The sequence below is a fragment of the Vulpes vulpes genome, chromosome 4 (assembly GCF_048418805.1).
Source record: "Vulpes vulpes isolate BD-2025 chromosome 4, VulVul3, whole genome shotgun sequence".
Classification (NCBI taxonomy): Eukaryota; Metazoa; Chordata; class Mammalia; order Carnivora; family Canidae; genus Vulpes; species Vulpes vulpes.
The window spans coordinates 5683818-5703109 of record NC_132783.1 but is presented as its reverse complement, the minus strand read 5'-3'; positions in this window follow the sequence as shown (position 1 = coordinate 5703109).

Genomic DNA, 19292 nt, shown 5'->3' with positions numbered 1-19292 from the left:
GCATTACACAAAGCAAAGCAAACAAATAACAGAGAAAGGCCATAGCAGTGACAAATAAAGGCCAAGAACTACTAGCAGGTAGAGCAAGCCTCGAGTATTGTTAACACTGTGCTTGCTGAGTACTTATTCTTACTACAGAATAAGTGCACATGTATGAATAATGAGCCATATTCAGTCAAACTGAGACACACAGTATGAATAATTCTTAAATTTGAAAGAAAAGGCCACTTGAAAATATTTTTGATTACACAAATTAGTTGAGGCTTGAGGCTTGTAGGAAAATAATGGTATAATTTTCTCATAAGTATAGCTAATAAAAGAAGGATTAAGAAATACAAATGGCATCGTAAGCTTAGCAGATCTCCATATAAATTAACTGATTCATGGGTGGAATTTCAGAATAAACCATGGAATAATTATTCTGATGCACATTCCCACGTTGCTTATTGAAGGCTGGTGATAGGGGGTGCTTGCTCAATGCTAGCATACATTAATAGAGGGATAAGAAAAGCTCAATTTCCTTCAAGATGGAAGGATTCTGACATTACATAATCAAAATAAAATCTAGTTTATGGTGAAATAATCTAGAGTTTTATGCAGAGTAATTACACTTAATAAAACTTCTAGGAAAACATATTTTGCATATTTTATAAATATCTGGGAATGCAACCATATAATTAAATTGATAAAACCCTAGATTTTTCAGAATGGAAAGAGAGGTGAGGTGGCAAACACTATATTTTATTCTCTCTGGACATATTAATGATTCAAGTGATACATGTTTTAGTGTTCAATAAGTAAACACATACATATAGCAGAAATAAATGTTTTAATCCTAATAAATTAACAGATGCACTCTCAACCTTCTTTTCTCCACGTCATTTTCACTTTATCTTTCTATATTATTTAATTTACTTATTCATGAGAGACACAGAGACGCAGAGACATAGGCAGAGGGAGAAGCAGACTCCCTGTGGGAGCTTGATGCAGGACTCGATCCCAGGACCCTGGGATCACGACCTGAGCCAAAGGCAGATGGTCAACCACTGAGCCACCCAGGTGTCCCTCTCTCACTATATTTTTATTATTGGAATCATTAAATTATGCTTTTATCAGAAACTTCCTGGTGTAGGACAACTCATATCAGACATAAACAAGGGACTAGCTTATTCCCCCTCAGTGCATATTAGCATAAAAATATAATACTGTATATTTCTCAGCCCATTCCTTGACTTATTTTTCTTGAAATAAAAAAATAAGATGAGAATGTGTTTTATTTCTATTTATTTATTTTTTAAAGATTTTATATATTTATTCATGAAAGACACAGAGAAAGGGAGATAGAGACAGAGGCAGAAGGAGAAGCAGGCTCCATGCAGGGAACCCCATGTAGAACTTGATCCTGGGACTGCGATGAGCCAAAGGCAGATGCTCAACCACTGAGCCACCCAGGCATCCCAGGATGTGTTTTATTTGAACAAATATGTGGGGTCAAATTTATTCAGGGGAAAAAGATAAAGATCAGTAAAACCCAATTATTTTTAAAAAGTCAATATGCAAAATAAAAGTAAATGATAAGAATCTATATTTTCATGAATCCAGTCTATTTGTTTATTATGTATACAATTTTTGACACCATACGCCATAAATTTACAAAGGTATTGCTCAGAAGGCTACTTGTGGACTCAGAGTTTAGGGAAGCTTTTACTTTTCAGGTTTGGCCTCATCATAATTAGTGCTTGCTAAGCAAGTCAAGAGCAATAGACTATTTTAGAAAAATAATGTCAACTTGCTTGCAGTGATACATAATCATAAACAAAGGAAATGTTCTAGGTTTTTTCAGTGTCCCAGATTTATAAAGGGGCCTCATGAGGTATATAAAGTATAAAGCTAAAGACCTACCATTGCATTAATATAGAATACTAAACAAGTGAAGATCTAAAAACATGGGACAGATATTGAAAGTAGGTAAGATATTTCTGAACACTCAACTCATACTATGTGGTTGAACTGGAAATTTAATTAAATGAAAATCATTAGGTAATATACATCCAAAGTTTTATATTTTTTTATTAAATCTAACCAGCAAAATAAATAAATAAATAAATAAATAAATAAATAAATAAATAAATCTAACCAGCAAACACATTATTATCTATTGTATGCAAAGTCTTTATCCATTAGTGACTTCGAATCAATTTATGCCCTTGTTGATTTATCAGATCTGTGTATATTCATGAAATTCAGGTGGAAACAGAGCTAGAGGAAACTAACGAACAGGTGATTATGAAAGGATAAGGGAGAAAGTAAATTTATTTATTTGAGAGAGAATGAGCATGGCATGTGTGGGGGAGTAGGGGAAGGAGGAAGAGGGAGAAGCAGACTTCCCGCTGAGCAGGGAACCCAACAAGGGGCTCAATCCCAGGACTCTGAGATCATGATCTGAGCCAAAGGTAGATGTTTAACCAACTGAACCACCCAGGTACTCCAGGAGAGATTCATTCTAACTGAGGTTCTAAAAAGGCTTTGTTTGGAATTGCAGCCAATTGAGGTTTTAGCCAAATGGTGAAATATCTTAAATACCTGCCATGTTAGGATGATTGATGGGGGGCCACCTGGGTAGCTCAGTGGTTGGGCATCTGCCTTAGGCTTAGGGCATGATCCCCAGTCAGGGGATGGAGTCCCACATCGGGATCCTTGTGAGGAGCCTGCTTCTCCCTCTCCCTTGTCTCTGCCTCTGTCTCTGTGTCTCTCATGAATAAACAAATCTTTATTTAAAAAAGGATGATTGATTGGTCTTTCTTCTGTGCATAAATAGGACACAATAAAGATTTATTTCGATTTTGTTATAGGTTATTTGCTTTAAATATGTGAATATAGAGGCAATGTGGAAAATGATACTGAAAGACAAAATAGAAAATAGACAGTTAATTCAGGAGATAATGAGGATCAAAACTGAGGCAGTGGCATTACGCATGAGAAGGAAGAAAGCAACTGGAGTTTCCTATTAGTCTGGTTAGAGTCTGTTATTTTTTTCCCTTCTGTATGTCCGTGCAACTTGATTATTGAACAATTACCACTGATACCCTTTCTCACAGGAATGCCAATAACTCTGAAAACTATATAACTGTTCCAAACCTCACCTTTCAATTTTAGATCCAACTGTGTGTTGGGCAGCTCTATTTAAAAGTCCAATAGGCCAAAGACCCCTCCAGATGGCCAAAATTTACATCATCATGTTTCTCACAATCTTACTTCTTACGACCTGCATTTTTATTCTTCAAGCACAAACAAAATTCACTATTCTCTGTATAGTGATCTATCTAACCAAATCAAAATCTGAATATCATAATGACTCCTTTATCATAGTCACATTTAAAAAATAATCATTAGTGTTAAAATTAAGGAAGATTATTGAATAATTCACAGAGAAAAAAATAGTTAAGCTTGATCTCAAGTAAGCTCCTTAGGCAAGTTTAAACAAGGAAAACAAGTACGATTAATCTCTAATTCTTATTTGATAAACTGATCCAAAATATGTATACCTTTGGCTTATAAACTGAGCTTTAAGGAGAAATATACTGCTAGAATTCCCAGTCATTAGTAGATGTGAAGCAGTTTTGATGAACAGAAGATAAAAGATAAAAATCAAGAAATAAAGGAAAAATTATCAGTATGAAATGATTATCATATGAATCATATGATATGATTATGAATTAGAAGAAAATAGCAAAGGAAAGAAAAATGTGTCATTTTTCCCATAGATTATTTTTGTTTTGATTCCTGTTGTAGGAACAGAATATATATAAATTTGGCATATGATAAATAATAGTGAAGAAAAATCATCAACAAAACAAAAAGGCAACCCTATTGAATGGGAGAAAATATTTATATATTATATATGTGATAAAGGATTAATATCTAAATTATATAAAGAATTTATGCAAACCTAATATCAAAAAGCAAAAAAACAACACGATTAAAAAATGGGCAGAGAACTTGAATAGCTGCTTTTCCAAAAAGACATAAAGATGGTCAACAGGCATATGAGAAGGTGCTCATCACTCATCATCAGGGAAATGTAAGTTAAAACCACAGTGAGATACCACCTCGTACCGGTCAGATTGGCTGTTATCAAAAACTCAAAAAATAACAAGTGTGGGTGAAGATGTAGAGAAAGGGGATCCCTCCTATGCTGTTGGTTACAATGTAAATTGGTGAAGCCACCATGAAAAACAGCATGGAGTTTCCTAAAAAAAATAAAAATTGAACTACCACTACCATTCAATCCAGCAATTCCACCTCTAGGTATTTATCCAAAGAAAACAAAAACACCAATTCAAAGAGATACATGCACCCCTATGTTCATTGTTGAATTATTTATTATAACCAAGATATGAAAACAACCTGCCTTCACTGATAGAGGAATAAACAAAGAAGAGGTGGTAAATATGGAGTATTACTCAGCCATAAAGAAATGAAATCTTGATATTTGTGTTAACATGGAGGGCATTATGCTAAGTGAAATAAGTCAAACAGAGAAAGACAAATACTATGATTTCATTTATATTTGGAATTTAAAAAGTGAGCGGGCAGCTTGGGTGGCACAACGGTTTAGCGCCTACCTTTGGCCCAGGTCGTGATCCTGGACTCCCAGGATCGAGTCCCACATTGGGCTCCCTGCATGGAGCCTGCTTCTCCCTCTGCCTGTATCTCTGCCTTTCTCTCTCTCTCTGTCTCTCAAGAATAAATAAATAAATAAATAAATAAATAAATAAATAAATAAATAAATAGATATATTTTTTTTTAAAGTGAAATGAATGAACAAGCAAAACACAGCAGAAACAGACATCATAGATATAAAAAACAAACTTGGTTACAAAAAGAGGGAGAGGTAGGGAGGTGGGCAAAATTGGTCAAGGGGATTAAGAGGTATAAACACGGAATTATGAAATAAATAAGTGATGCGAATGCGACATACAGCATAGGAAATATAACCAATAAAATTGTAAGAACTTTGTATGGTGACAGATGGCAACTAGACATTATGGGGATCATTTCACAATATCTCAAAAATATTGAATCACTATGAGGTACACTTGAAATAACAGAATTTTGGCTATTGATTATCCTTCAATAAAAAATAAAAAATCTAAAAATTCATAAAATATAATAAATAATTATTAGCAGGAACATAGGTTTAATTCAGGAAAGCCTCCTATTCAAACCTCTAAGGACAGAGAAGAAACTATTTCTTGCCCTTTAATCATTGCCCTCATTCAAGCTAAACCCAGAAATGTGGCCTGGTAGCCAAAATATATTACAAAAAAAATCATATGTCTTCGCTATTAAGATCTGTAAACAAACAATATATATACATATATATGTGTTATTATCAACTATTTCATTTATTTTTTTATTTTCTGTTAAATGTTTTTGGTTCAAATTTTAGGTAGTTAACATACAGTGCAATATTGATTTCTGGAGTATAATTCAGTGATTCATCACTTACATACAATGCCCAGGGCTCATCACAGCAAGTGCCCTCCCTAATACCAATTGTACCTAGCCCATTCCTCACCCACCTCCCTTCATTAATCTTCAGTTTATTCTCTCGGTAAGAATCTTGTATTGCTTGTTTCTCTTTCTCCTTTTTGTCTTTTCTCCCATCCCATGTGTTCATCTGTTTTCTTTCTTAAAATCCACATATGTGTGAAATCATGGTCTAGTTTCGTTCTGCGAGTTGTTATCTACTTTTCCCAACACTATTTGTTGAAGAGACTTTTTTCCATTGGCTATTTTTTCCTGCTTTATCAAAGATTAACTGACCCTAGAGTTGTGGGTCCACTTCTGGGTTCCCTGTTAATGTTCCATTGATCTATGGGTCTGTTTTTGTGCCAGTACCACACTGTCTTGATGACTACAGCTTCGTAATAGAGCTTGAAATCCGGCAACCTGCCTTCACTGATAGAGGAATAATTGTGTTTATTTCTCTAGTTTATTTCTCTTTTTCAAAATTGCTTCAGTTATCTGGGGTCTTTTGTGGTTCCATACACATTTTATAATTTCTGGTTCTAGTTCTGTGAAAAATGTTGATGGTATTTTGATAGGGATTGCACTCAATGTGTAGATTGCTTTGGGTAGTATAGGCACGTTAACAATATTTGTTCTTCCAATCCTTTAGCATGGAACACTTTTCCATATCGTATCCTATTTAATTTCTTTCATAAGTGTTCTATAATATTCAGAGTATAGATCTTTTACTTCTTCCATTAGATTTGTTTCTTATTGTTTGTGGTGAAATTGCTAATGGGACTAATTCTTTGATTTCTTTTTCTGCAGCCTTGTTATTGGTGTAGAGAAATGCCAACAGATTTCTGCACATTTATTTTATATCCTGTGACTGTTGAATTCATGTGTGAGTTCTAGCAATATTTTGGTGGAGTCTTTCAGGTTTTTTACAGGGAGTATCATGTTGTCTGCAAATAGTGAAAGTTCAACTTCTTCCTTGTGAATTTGTAGGCCTTTTATTTCTTTTTGTTGTCTTATTGCTGAGACTAAGGCCCCAGTACTATGTTAAATAGTAATGGTGAGAGTGGACATCCTTGTCTTGTTCCTGACCATGGCAGAAAGGCTCTCAGTTTTTCCCCATTGAAGATGATATTTGCTGTGAGTCTTTCATATATGGCTTTTATGATGCTGAAGTGTGTTACCTCTATCCCTGCTTTGTTGAGAGTTTTTATCAGAAAAAGGTGTATTTTGTCAAATGATTTTTTTCTGTATCTATTGACAGAATCATTTGGTTCTTATCCTTCCTTTTATTAACATGATGTATCAAGTTGATTGATTTACAAATATTGAACTGCCCCTGCAGACCAAGAATAAATTCCACTTGGTCATGATGAATAATTATTTTAAAGTGCTATTGAAGTTGATTTAATAGTATTTTATTGAGAATTTTCTCATCCATGTTCATTAGGGATATTGGCCTGGAATTCTCCTTTTATAGTGGGGTCTTTGGCTTATTTTGGAATCAAGGTAATGCTGGATTCATGGAATGAGTTTGGACATTTTCCTTCCATTTCTAGTTTTTGGAAAAGTTTGAGAAGAATAGGTATGAAGTCCTCTTTAAATGTTTTGTAGAATTCCCCTGGGAAGCTGTCTGGCCCTGGACTTTTTGCTTGTTGGGAGATTTTTGATTACTGATTCAATGTCTTTGCTGGTTATGGGTCTGTTCAAATTTTCTTTTTCTTCCTGTTTCAGTTTTGGTAGTTTTTAAGTTTCTAGGAATTTGTTCATTTCTTCCAGTTGCCCAATTTGTTAGTATATAATTTTTCATATTATTTTCTTATAATTGTTTGTATTTCTGTGGTGGTGTTGGTGATCTCTTCTCATCATTCACAATTATATCTGTTTGGGCCCTTTTTTTCTTTTTGATAAGTCTGGCTAGGGGCTTATCAATTACATTAATTCATTAGACGAACCAGCTCTTAGTTGTGTTGATTCATTCTACTGGTTTTTGTTTGTTTCTGTATCATTTATTTATTCTTTAATTTTTATTTTTTCCCTTCTTCTGTTGGCCTTAGGCTTCTTTGTTGTTACTTTTCTAGCTGCTTTTGTGTAAGGTTAAGTGTTTTTGAGACTTTTCTTCTTCTTGAGGTAAGCCTGTACTGCAATATATTTCCCTCTTAGGACTGTCTTTGCTGCATCCCAAAGGTTTGGGCTGTCATGCTTTCATTTTCATTTTCTTCCATGTATTTTTTTTTAAAATTCTTCTTTAATTTCCTGATCAACCCATTCATTCTTTAGGAAGATGTTCTTTAACCTCACTGTATTTGAGGTCTTTCCAATTTTTTTTCTTGTGGTTGACTTCCAGTTTCTTAGCATTTTGGTCTGAAAATATGGATGGTGTGATCTTGATCTTTTTGTGCTCATTGAGGACTGATTTGTGACCCAGTATGTGATCTATTCTAGAGAATATTCCATGCACATTTAAGTATAACATGTATTCTGGTTCTTTAGGATGAAATGTTCTGAATATACTTGGTAAGTCCATGCAGTCCAGTGTGTCATTCAAAGACATTGCTTCCTTGTTGATTTTCTGCTTAGCTGATTAGGCCATTGATGTTAAGTGGAGTGTTAAAGTTCCCTACTGTTACTGTATTATCACCAGTAAGTTTCTTTATGTTTGTGTACTCCTAAGTTGGGGGCATAAGTATTTAATAATTGTTAGATCTTCTTGATGGATAGAACCCTTAATTATAATGCCCTTCTTCATCTCCTGTTAAAGTATTTGGTTTAATATCTACTTTGGGGGCACTGGGTGGCTCAGTTGGTTAAACTTCTTCCTTCAGCTCAGGTCATGAACCCGGTGTCCTAGGATTAAGCCCCACATTGGGCTCCCTACTCAATGGGGAGTCTGCTTCTCCCTTTGCCTCTGCCCTTACCCCTGATTGTTGTTTTTTTTTTTTTAAGATTTTATTTATTTATTCAAATGAGATACACACACACAGAGGCACAGACACAGGCAGAGGGAGAGGCAGGCTCTATGCAGGGATCCTGACGTCTGACTCGATCCTGGGTCTCCAGGATCACACCCTGGGCTGAAGGTAGCGCTAAACTGCTGAGCCACCTGGGTTGACCAACACCCCCGTACCCCTGACTGTACTCTCTCTCTTTCAAATAAATAAAATCTTAAAATAATAAAATAAAATAAAATAAAATAAAATAAAATAAAATAAAATATAAAATAAAATAAAATCTAGTTTGTCTGAAATAAATAACGGCTACTCTGGTTTTCTTTTGATATCCATTAGCATGATAGATGTTCTCCCCTCACTTTTAATCTGTAGGTGTCTTTAGGTATGAAATGAGTCCCTTGTAGGAACATATAGATGATCTTCTTCTTTTTTTTTTTTAATCTATTCTGATACTCAACGCCTTTTGATTGGGACATTTAGTCCATTTACACTCAGAGTGATTATTAAGAGATATGTGTTACTGGTAGAGTTGGTTTTTCTGGTGTTTTTCTCTGGTCATTTCTAGACTTTGTTGCTTTTGGTCTTTTTTTTCTCCTTTCAAAGAGTCCCCCTTAACATTTTTTGCAGGCCTGGTGTAGTGATCATGAGCTCCTTTAGTTTTTGTTTATCTGGAAAACTCTTTATCTCTCCTCTATCCGGAATGAGGATAGAAGGAATTCTTGCCTGCATATTTTTTATATTAAGCACATTGAATATTTCCTTCCACCCATTTCTAGCCTGCCAAGTCTCTGTGGACAGATCCACTGAAAATCTGATCTGTTTTCCCTTGTACGTTAAGGACCTTTTTTCCTCCTCTGCTTTCAGGATTCTTTACTTGTCTATGCATTTTGTGAATTTGACTATGATATGCCTTGGTGATGACTGACTTTTGTTGAATTTAAGGGGAGTTCTCTGTGCTTCTTGGATTTTAATGTCTGTGTCCTTCTCCAGATTAGTGAAGTTTCAGCTATAATTTGTTTGAATAAACCTTCTGACCCTTTCTCTCTCTCTTCATGCTCTGGGACTCCTATGTTACCAATGTTATTACATTTTACTAAAGTTGCTGAGTTCCCTAAGTCTACCTTTGTAGTCCATTATCTTCCTTTCCCTCTTCTTTTAAACTTCATTATTTCCATGATTTTGTCTTCTAAATCACTGATTTGCTCCTCTGATTCATCCATCTCCATCTTTATGGCCTCCATTTGTGTTTGTATCTTGGTTATAGCATTTTTAATTTCAGCTTGAGTAAATTTTAGTTCTTTTATCTATGTACTAAGGAATTATCTACTGTCTTCTATAATGTTTTTCAAGCCCAGCTAGTATCTTTATAATTGTTGTTTTAAATTCTAATCCAGACATCTTACTTATATCTGTATTAAATCCCTGGTTATGAGTTGTACCTCATGTTCTTTCTTTTGGGATCAATCTGTCTCATCATTTTGTCCAGAAGAAAAAGGGAGAGGCAAAAGAACAACAAAAGCAAACAAAAATACCAACCAAATACAAAACAAAAACAAAGCAAAAAATAAAGATAAATAAAAATACAAAACAAGAAAAACAAAAACACAAAACAAGAACATAAAAAAAAAAAAAAAGTCCTGGATGTGTTTCATTATTCTAGTTCAAACAATCTAGATCCCAAAATAAAATAAATAAATTAAATTAAAGTAGACAAAAAAGTTAAAAAGCATAAATGAAAAGTGTATATATATATATGAAAATTTAAAAACTAACAATTAAAAATTTATAAAGGAATTGTAAAATATAGGAAAATTAATGAAAACAAAATTAAAAATAAAAGAAATAAAGAATAAAAGTGTGGGGCACCTTGGTGGCTCAGCGGTTGAGCATCTCCCTTTGGCTCAGGGTGTTATCCTGGAGTCCTGGGATGGAGTCCCGCATCAGGTTCCCTACAGGGAGCCTGCTTCTCTCTCTGCCTGTGACTTTGCCTCTCTCTATGTGTCTTTCATGAATAATAAATAAAATATTAACAACAACAAAAAAAGAATAAAAGTGAAAAGGAAGCTCCATCCCACATCCCCTAGAGCTGAAGCTTTGCAGCACTGTAGGGTCAGTAAACTTGTGGGAACCAGTTGGTGCCGGTCTTCTGGGGGAGGCTCCTGCTGGCTGATTCTCAGGCTGACTTGTTTCAGTGGAAATGCTTCTTGCTCTAGGGCACTGGGGGGCGGGTTTGGTGTACCAGGCCCTGGTCTCCTGTATGTGGCACTGCTTCGGTCTCCGAAGGCTTTCAGCCCAGAGGTCAGGATGAAGATGGGCTGTGTCCTGCCTTCTAGCCTTAGAGCTGGAAGTTCGTGCCCCCTACTCTTCAGTGAGGTCTCATAGAAAATCAAGCAATCACCCTATTTGTTTCTCCAGTTTTGTCTGAGCCTTTTTATCTCATGTGTGTGATCCAGTTTCCAAACTCCACATTTAAGGGACACACCTGTAGCTAGGACTAGCACTGTCCTTCCAGGGGAGGGTCTTACCACACTTGCTGCCCCTCTGAGGAAAGTGGTCTCTTCACTCCATGGCAGTTTATAGCAGAAAGGCAACACCAAAGGCCTCTGGGCCCATAGGGCTTCCAGGCTCCTATGCCTGGGAATAGCGCAGTACCTTGGCACCACCCATTCTTCCTGTGACCCAGGGGATCCTCAGACCACCCTGCTACTCCTGGGATTCAGCCCTTCTTTGCCACTGAGAACCTTTAATCCAGACACATCTGTCTCAATAGCAAACTTGAAAGTTCAGGTTTTGTGTCCCACCACTTCTAATATTTTGCAGTAGCTTATTTAGATACTTTCAAAATGATAGCGCACTTTATAATACACCGTGTCTGTAAAAATCTAGAAAACAAAATGTTGGAAATTCTCTAAATAAATCTTGCTTTTTAAACACTATATTCTTGAAATATTTATATTATTTGATACATGTATTTTTTTATTTTCTTTCTCAATGGAATACAAACTAGCTTAAAAGCAAGGAATAGAATGAATCTTAAGATTCATCACCTGAAGCATGATAATCATCTCTCACTTTGCCTCAAAGAAGTTAAGTTTATGAAATGAAAGCTTCTTATCACTTTCCCTTTTTCCACTCATTTTATAAGTAATAACATAAAATGCAGTAAAATATTCAAATAATTGTACAAACCCTGCTGTATAAAGATAGCTAGCAGCAGTTGTATCGTTTGATGATTCAAAATGATCATCCATTAGCTAGAATATAACAATCAAATTTTAGTGTTAAAATAATAAAGAGAGTCAATGTTTGATCTATGAAAGTGTTGGCTGTAGAAAATTTAGCATATTGAAATGAATGTCAACGCACACGATTTTATTCCAATCCAACATTTTAACCCATTGGTTGAAAGTTTCATTGTTAAATGGTAAATCTATATTTTAAAAAAGGAAACTTCCTGGCATTTTGATTAGAATATGTATTATCCAACACGCTCCTTTTTTCAAGTGCCATGTGACAATACACTATGGTTTTTGTAGGCATGGAACACTTTGACTTGAGATCATTAGAAGCATGCGTACACAGAAAATACCTAACAAATGGTACAGCACAGAGACCCAACGACAAGCCAGCTCCGTGCATGCCAGCTGAATATCAGCCCTGATAGCAGATGAGATGTAAATATCTGCCTTATTAATTCTGAAATTAACATCATTAATGGCATGTACCATAGATTGAATACTTTTGTCTCACTCATATGTTGAAACCTAATCCCCCATGTGATGGAACATGGAGGTAGAGCCTTCAGGAGGTACCCTGCTGAACAGGATTAGGGTCCTTATATAAAAGACCCCAGAGAGCAAACCTGCTGTGTGAGAGACGCCCATCTATGAATTAAGAAGGAGGTCCTCACCCAACACAGATTAGCCAGAACCTTCATCTTGGACTCCGAAGCCTCCAGAACTATGAGAACTAAATTCCTGTGGCTTTTAAGCCACCTGGTCAATGGTTATTTTTGTTAAGGAGGCAAAGGCAGCATAATATTCATGTTTTTTTTTCTTTAGGAATTAATTCATTATTACTGTGTGAACTTAAGTATAATTCCTTTCTAGTTGCAAAATGAATTTGATATAGTTTCCTGTATAATAGTCAAAGAAGAAAACAGATACTGAGAAATTATGGGACTTGCTTAATAGTAATCACAATTATCCAAAAACAAAGCAGACATAAAAATAAAATCTAATGAATTCATGCCCAATGCTCTTTCCATCTGTCTAAGAAAAGTGGTAGTTTAGTGGTAGCAATTTTTCTTAGAATTATGCACACTTTAGATTTCTAACACGGAAAATTCTGTGTATACGTGAAGATCCATATTTACAATGAAATGTTCATTTCAAAACACGGAGAGTGCAGTAGTTAATTTTTTAGACTGTGAAGTTAGATTGCCTGGATTTCAAATCCTCTAAATATCATTTACTGTCTACTCTGATCTTGGTTAAATATTTATGTTTATTAAGACCTCATTTTTCTCATCTGTGAAATAAGAGCAGTCATGTCCACCTAACAGGGTTGTTATTAAAAAATAAGAGATAATTAGAAGCAGTTATCAAAGTGTCTTTCACATAGAAAATGCTCAGAAATTGTTGGCTACTATAGACTATTATTAATCTTCAATAATACAAAAGTATAAGCACTGAATATAGGAACTGTATTTGTGAAACTTGTAATCAGTAGACTGGGTTAGAATCTGAGTCTTGCCACTTATTAGCAATACAAACTTGAACAATTATTTTGCTTCTCTGGGTCTTGGTTTTCTTTTCTCTTAAACAGGCAAAGCAATGCTTGTCTGTCCAGGATTATTTTGAATATCAAATGAGTTAAGAATCATTAGAGTATATTAAACTATAGAGCTTTATAAGATATAAAGTGAGAAACAAAAAGTTAGAATACTGGAAAAGTACCGTAGCAATATATTCCTTCTAAGCCACCTAAAATGACTTATAAATAAATTTTAGGATGGTACAAATTTGAGATGACATTATAAAATCTTTGCTCAAATTATCTAACTTAAATCAATATATTTCACTAACATCAACACCAAGAATTAAAAAAAAAATTAAGAGAAATAACAAGACCAGAATAAGCACAAAACAAGCAGAATTTGCAAAGGAAATAAAACACAATTTTATGTTTCTGTCCCCACCAGCCTCATTTCAACTCCTTAACGTCTATTCGATGTGGATAATTTTCACTTGTCCCAGAATGAAAACTCTGGCAGGCCTATTGCTTTTCCCTCATTCTTGATAATAATTAGTCCTAATACTAAATTACATTTCAGTTGTATTTTGTAATTAGAACAGATAATGCCAGATTTTTTTTAAACTCAGAACTTGATTTAGATATAAAATTTTTCTTCTTCCCTAGCTTGGAGCTAGTTGAAATTAATTTTGCATGGAAGAGAGAAATGCTATTTCTTTTTGTTTTCTCCTTTTTCATTATTTCCTCAGTTGTTTTTTGTCTTCATTTAGCTGAGTCTCAATTCCAAGTCAGGAGAAGGAGAAGGTTTGATAGCGTTAGGGTTCTTAGCTAAGTAGCTTTGCTGGCCATCTCAAGCCAGGCCTATCAGGTAGTTAATATAGATTTATCCAGGGTGCTAGCTGCTGGGCACCTCCCAAACTTTCTTAGTTTGGAAAGTTATAATTTCTATCTTGAGTATTCACTCACGATTCCTCTGTGTCCAGTACTTTTTATGGAGGCTCTTACAGTTGAGGACACCTTGCTCCTCCGGGGCTCTAAGGAATAGAAGTCAATGCCACTTCAAATCACCAGCTTTCTTCTTTGCAGGTCAAATTTGGCCCATGTAAAACACTTACCTATCCTTTTCTCTAGCAACCTGAAGGGATACACCTCCCAGAATGCGCCCACACCCCCCGGCTCTGCTACCAAAGCCAGCCCTATAAATTGCCCAGGTCAAAGTAATCTCTGGTCCACAACCTGTTTCAGCCTTCACACTTTTGTCAGGTACAAGTTTTTTCTTCTCCCTCAATTACAACAAGTAGGTCAATGTTTACCTAGTACATGAGCCTCATTAGGGCTCATTAAACCACGCTGAGACTCACAGCAGGGCAATCCCTCCCTGCAAAGAAACCTTCTCCCTAGTCCAATTACCGCCCCCCTTTTTTATATATTTGAGCTCACTGTAGGTCCTTAAACCCTTTTCTTTTAAGTCTACATGAAAATATCGGCTTCATGTTCAGTGTTGATATTGATAATTGTACTCTAGACCTTGAGACACCAAAGAATGGCATCGTATTACTTGTGGGTAATCCTGCAAGTCACACATCTAGAGCTGCTTGAAGGTGCTCAAGTAGTTCTTCAGTATGAAAGGCTGTGTCGTAAACATAGCTTAGGCCATGTGTTTATCAAAGAAGCTCCCCTGCAAAAAAAGTATGATGTGAGCAGAGAGAGCTATCACAAGAACTAATTTTCTCATAAAGTACAGTTCAAAAGGTAGAAGGTTCAGTAGAGTTTTCCTGAGGGAATAGCAAAAAGTATATATTTTATTCATAAGTCAAGTTTGTGTGGCCAAGTCAACCTTAGAGTACAAAGTGAACGCTTGGATATTTTGGGTTTTTTAAAGGTTGTATTTATTTATTGGAGAGGGTGAGAGGGAGAGAGGATGTGCACAAGCAGGGGGAATGGCAGACAGGAGAGGGAGAAGCAGGAAGGCCATGGAGCAGAGAGCCTGACATGGGGCTCAATCCCAGGATCCTGAGATCATGACCTGAGCCAAAGGCAAATGCTTAACCGACTGAGCCACCCAGGCACTACTGAAATCTTGATTTTCTTTTCCAGTTCTAGAAGATAGGAATTAACATCCTTATTGCTGCTACCAAGAAGAATATTTTATAGTACTTCAATAAGCTATCATGATTTTATTTTATTTTTTTTTTAAGATTTTATTTATTCATTCATGAGAGACACACAGAGAGAGGCAGAGACACAGGCAAAGGGAGAGGCAGGCTCCATACAGGGAGCCCGACGCGGGACTCGATCCCGGGACTCCAGGATCATGCCCCAGGCCGAAGGCAGGCGCTAAACCACTGAGCCACCCAGGGATCCCCAGCTATCATGATTTTAGAAAGAACTTTTCAGTCAATGCACTTACCTTGATGCACTAATTGTTGCTTATATCCTTTATCATATGTTTCACAGAAGAACATGTGCAGGACAGTACTAGAGAATAGTTATAACAATAACATAACTATGCTTAGGAACAACGTGTGCTTTGTGAATGTGTGTGAGACTGGGGGTAAACGGCTCAGATTTCCTACCCTGGACATGCATTAAAAAATGGGATTTCTAAATGGGAATGATGAATATGCAGACACAGAAAAGATTTGATTTATATGGATCTGGTCTCAATTTTTCATATGAAGCACAGGGGACTGAAAAAATACCCCTCCTTTGTCAAATCATGAAGGCAGCATATGGTAAGGGATGTTTCTTAAAACTACTGAAGCCTGACTCTGAAATTCAATGCCTTCCCAAGATTAAGAAGTTACAGTGATTGTAGTCATGGTAAAGTCTCTAGCATGAGTCTAGGAAGGTTTTTTCTAACACATCTGCTCACTTAGACATCAAATAATAACCTCCAAATCCTCCTCTGTGAAAAAAATCCTAGGAATTACGGAATGGAGGAAGAGATTGGGAATGTGAGGTGTATTTTTGACTGTGATTGCTTTAGGAACCTAGGTGCAATAATGTGTAATAGAAGAGTTTTACAAAACTGAGGACAAGAAAAAGAAAACAAATCTTCTGCAAGTAGTTAGCTTCCCCTCCTGTTCTTTCTACAAATGGTTATAATCCCAGAAAGGCCAGAATCTGTGAGAGATGAGCTCTAGGAACACACCTATATTGGTGACAATAAATCTGCACTTTTCTTGAGCAGGAAAGTGCACATAAGAAGTGGAACATGCTTTTACTTTTGTAGACTGGCCATGATTTTCTTGAAGAGAAACTTGACTGTTTCCTCAGACTAGATTTTACATCCCAAGTGCCAGGCCAGCCCCTTGTCTCTCACTTCTACTTTTAATTAATTAATTCAAAAATTATTTCCAGATCAAATGGGAGACTGAAAGTAAGTAGTTCAGATAGGTGAGGATTGAACATTAGAGATCAACCTTGCAGAGGTTGAAGCTCTCTTTTCCTTAATAAAATCTCAGCTTTCCTTAAAATCCCTTCCCAAATTTGAATTAGTCAATATGGAAACAATCAGAGCAGTCTTCATCAAGTGAGGAACTTCAATTATTATTTTTCCTTTTGATGTGGCCAAGTATCAAGAAGAGATACAGACCTTGAGAATGGAAAAGCCCAGCAGAAACAGGAGGCAGCAAGGATTTGCATTTTTTGTTTATTTATGCTCACTTTCGCTTTTGTTTTGCATGTTTTTGTTCCTGAAATAAAGGATTGTGTTTTCATTGTTTCTCAGTAAAAAAAAAAAAAAAAATGCAAAGGAAAGGCAGAAAGAAATATCCAGATAACCACTGACAGAGAACTTCAGGACTCAGAACTGAAACTTGGTTCCCCCCTGTGACATGTAACTAGAGAGTAATAGTAATCTTTATCAAGAAAACAAAGCAGACAGCAGCACTACATCATGTAGTTGGCTCTCGGCATCTATGTCGTGGCCATTAGATAAAATCGTATCGTTTAACCAAAGTGTTATATGCAGTTCTATTAAAGGAATTCTTAAAAAAAAAAAAAAATAAAAAAAATAAAGGAATTCTTTACTTTTCATAGCAAGCTTGATTAAAGCAAACAAAAATCATGTTACAGAAACTCCCAAGAATCCGCAGAGACTTTCCATCATCCGAGACAGGGATTAGTTGGACTGGCTAACATAAGTAGTTCAGCCTTACCAACACATGCCCTCAATCACAATTTAAACTTTTTCATCGCTTTAAAAATATTTCTACTGAATTATTATGGTTCTTGCATGGGTGAAATAGCAAACAGCTGTGAAAAAATAATTGCATTCCTTTCAGAGTTCAGACTTTCTCTTGGCTTTGATCTTAAATGATCAAACCCTTGAAGAGGACATGTGCAAATATTTTAGACCTAATATATAATATCCAGTTTCTTCTTAAAAGAGAAGAAGAAATTAATGGATAACATTCTATACAATTATTTTATAGTCCTTAAAACTAATGAAATAGCCAAGCGATTCTTTTTGAAACTATTGTTACAAGGCAGCAGTCTATTACAGCAATAGGTTCATTTTGATGATTAAACCTTGTAAAAAATTTAGATCTGGTTTCTGTTCTCAGAAGACAGAATTTGACTCCTCTACACTATTTGATTTATTTATTCATGTTATCTTGGTTCTTTCAAAGTGAAGGTGAACAAGGTCGTGTTACTCTGGTTAACATAGGTGATGAAATATTCTAAGTATACACTGTTGAATGAGGAAAAAAAGAAAAATGTCTCAGCAGGTCTCATAAAGAATTCAGACATCTGTCAGGACACAAGAGTAACTTGGTTGTTATTCTGACACAGCATGTGTATGTTGGTTGTTTCCTCCCTGCTAAAGATTACTGACATTTATTCCAAACTCAAGCTCTACCATGAGCTCCAATCATGCTCCTTTGTCATTTTCTAGCTTAAGGCATACCTGGATACCTTGGATATTATTCTCAGACCTTGCAGCTGGCTACTTTATACATGAGTTCCATTGGTTTCTGCTCCAAGTTCTCTAATAAGCTATAAACCTGAAGTGTGGCAATCCTACGCTGCAAGACATAGTGGCCTATTTTTAGAGAATTGTACATAGCTGATTTGCCATCACATGTGCTTTCTAAAATGGGGGTGGTCTTATACCACCATAGTCTTCTTGTTATGAACACCAAGTAAATGCTTTAAATAAAGCATAGGCTTTAATTAATAACATTGTATCCCTATTGATTCATTATTTTTTAAAGATTTTATTTATCCATGAGAGATACAGAGAGAGAGAGAGAGAGAGAGAAGCAAAGACCCAGGCAGATGGAGAAGCAGGCTCCATGCAGGGAGCCTGACATGGGACTCGATCCCGGGTCTCCAGGATCAGGCCCTGGGCTGAAGGCAGGTGCTAAACCGCTGACCATCTGGGCTGCCCTGATTCATTAAACAATGGACCACACTCATGAAAAATATTAATAGGGAAAACTGTGTGTAGGGTATATGAGAACTCTATGTACTGATTTTTCAATGTTTCTGCAAATCTAAAACTGTCCTAAAATGAAACCTATTAATAAAATACATCATCACATGAAAAAATAGGTCACTGACTAGGAGAAGTTATTTGCAATGTAAACAGCTAACAGTGAGTTAGTATCCAAAGTCTTAAACAGGCAGGGAGAATGGTAGAGGCAGAGAGAGAGAGAGAGAGAAGAGAAGAGAAGAGAAGAGAAGAAGAGAAGAGAAGAGAAGAGAACGAGAAAGAGAGAGACGGAAGAGAAAGAGAAGAGAAGAGAGAAGAGAAGAGAAGAGAAGAGAGAAGAGAGAGAAGAGAAGAGAAGACCGAGAGAAGAGAGAGAAGAGAAGAGAAGAGAGAGAAGAGAAGAGAAGAGAAGAGAAGAGAAGAGAGAGAGAAGAGAGAGAGAGAAAGCAGCAAGAGAAGAGAAGAGAAGAGAAGAGAAGAGAAGAGAAGAGAAGAGAGAGAGGAAGAGGAGAAGAGAAGAGAGAGAAGAGAAGAGAAGAGAAGAGAAGAGAACGAGAGACAAGAGAAGACCCACGCTGCTCCCCCTTGCGTCCGCTCCCAAGCTGACAGTTCGG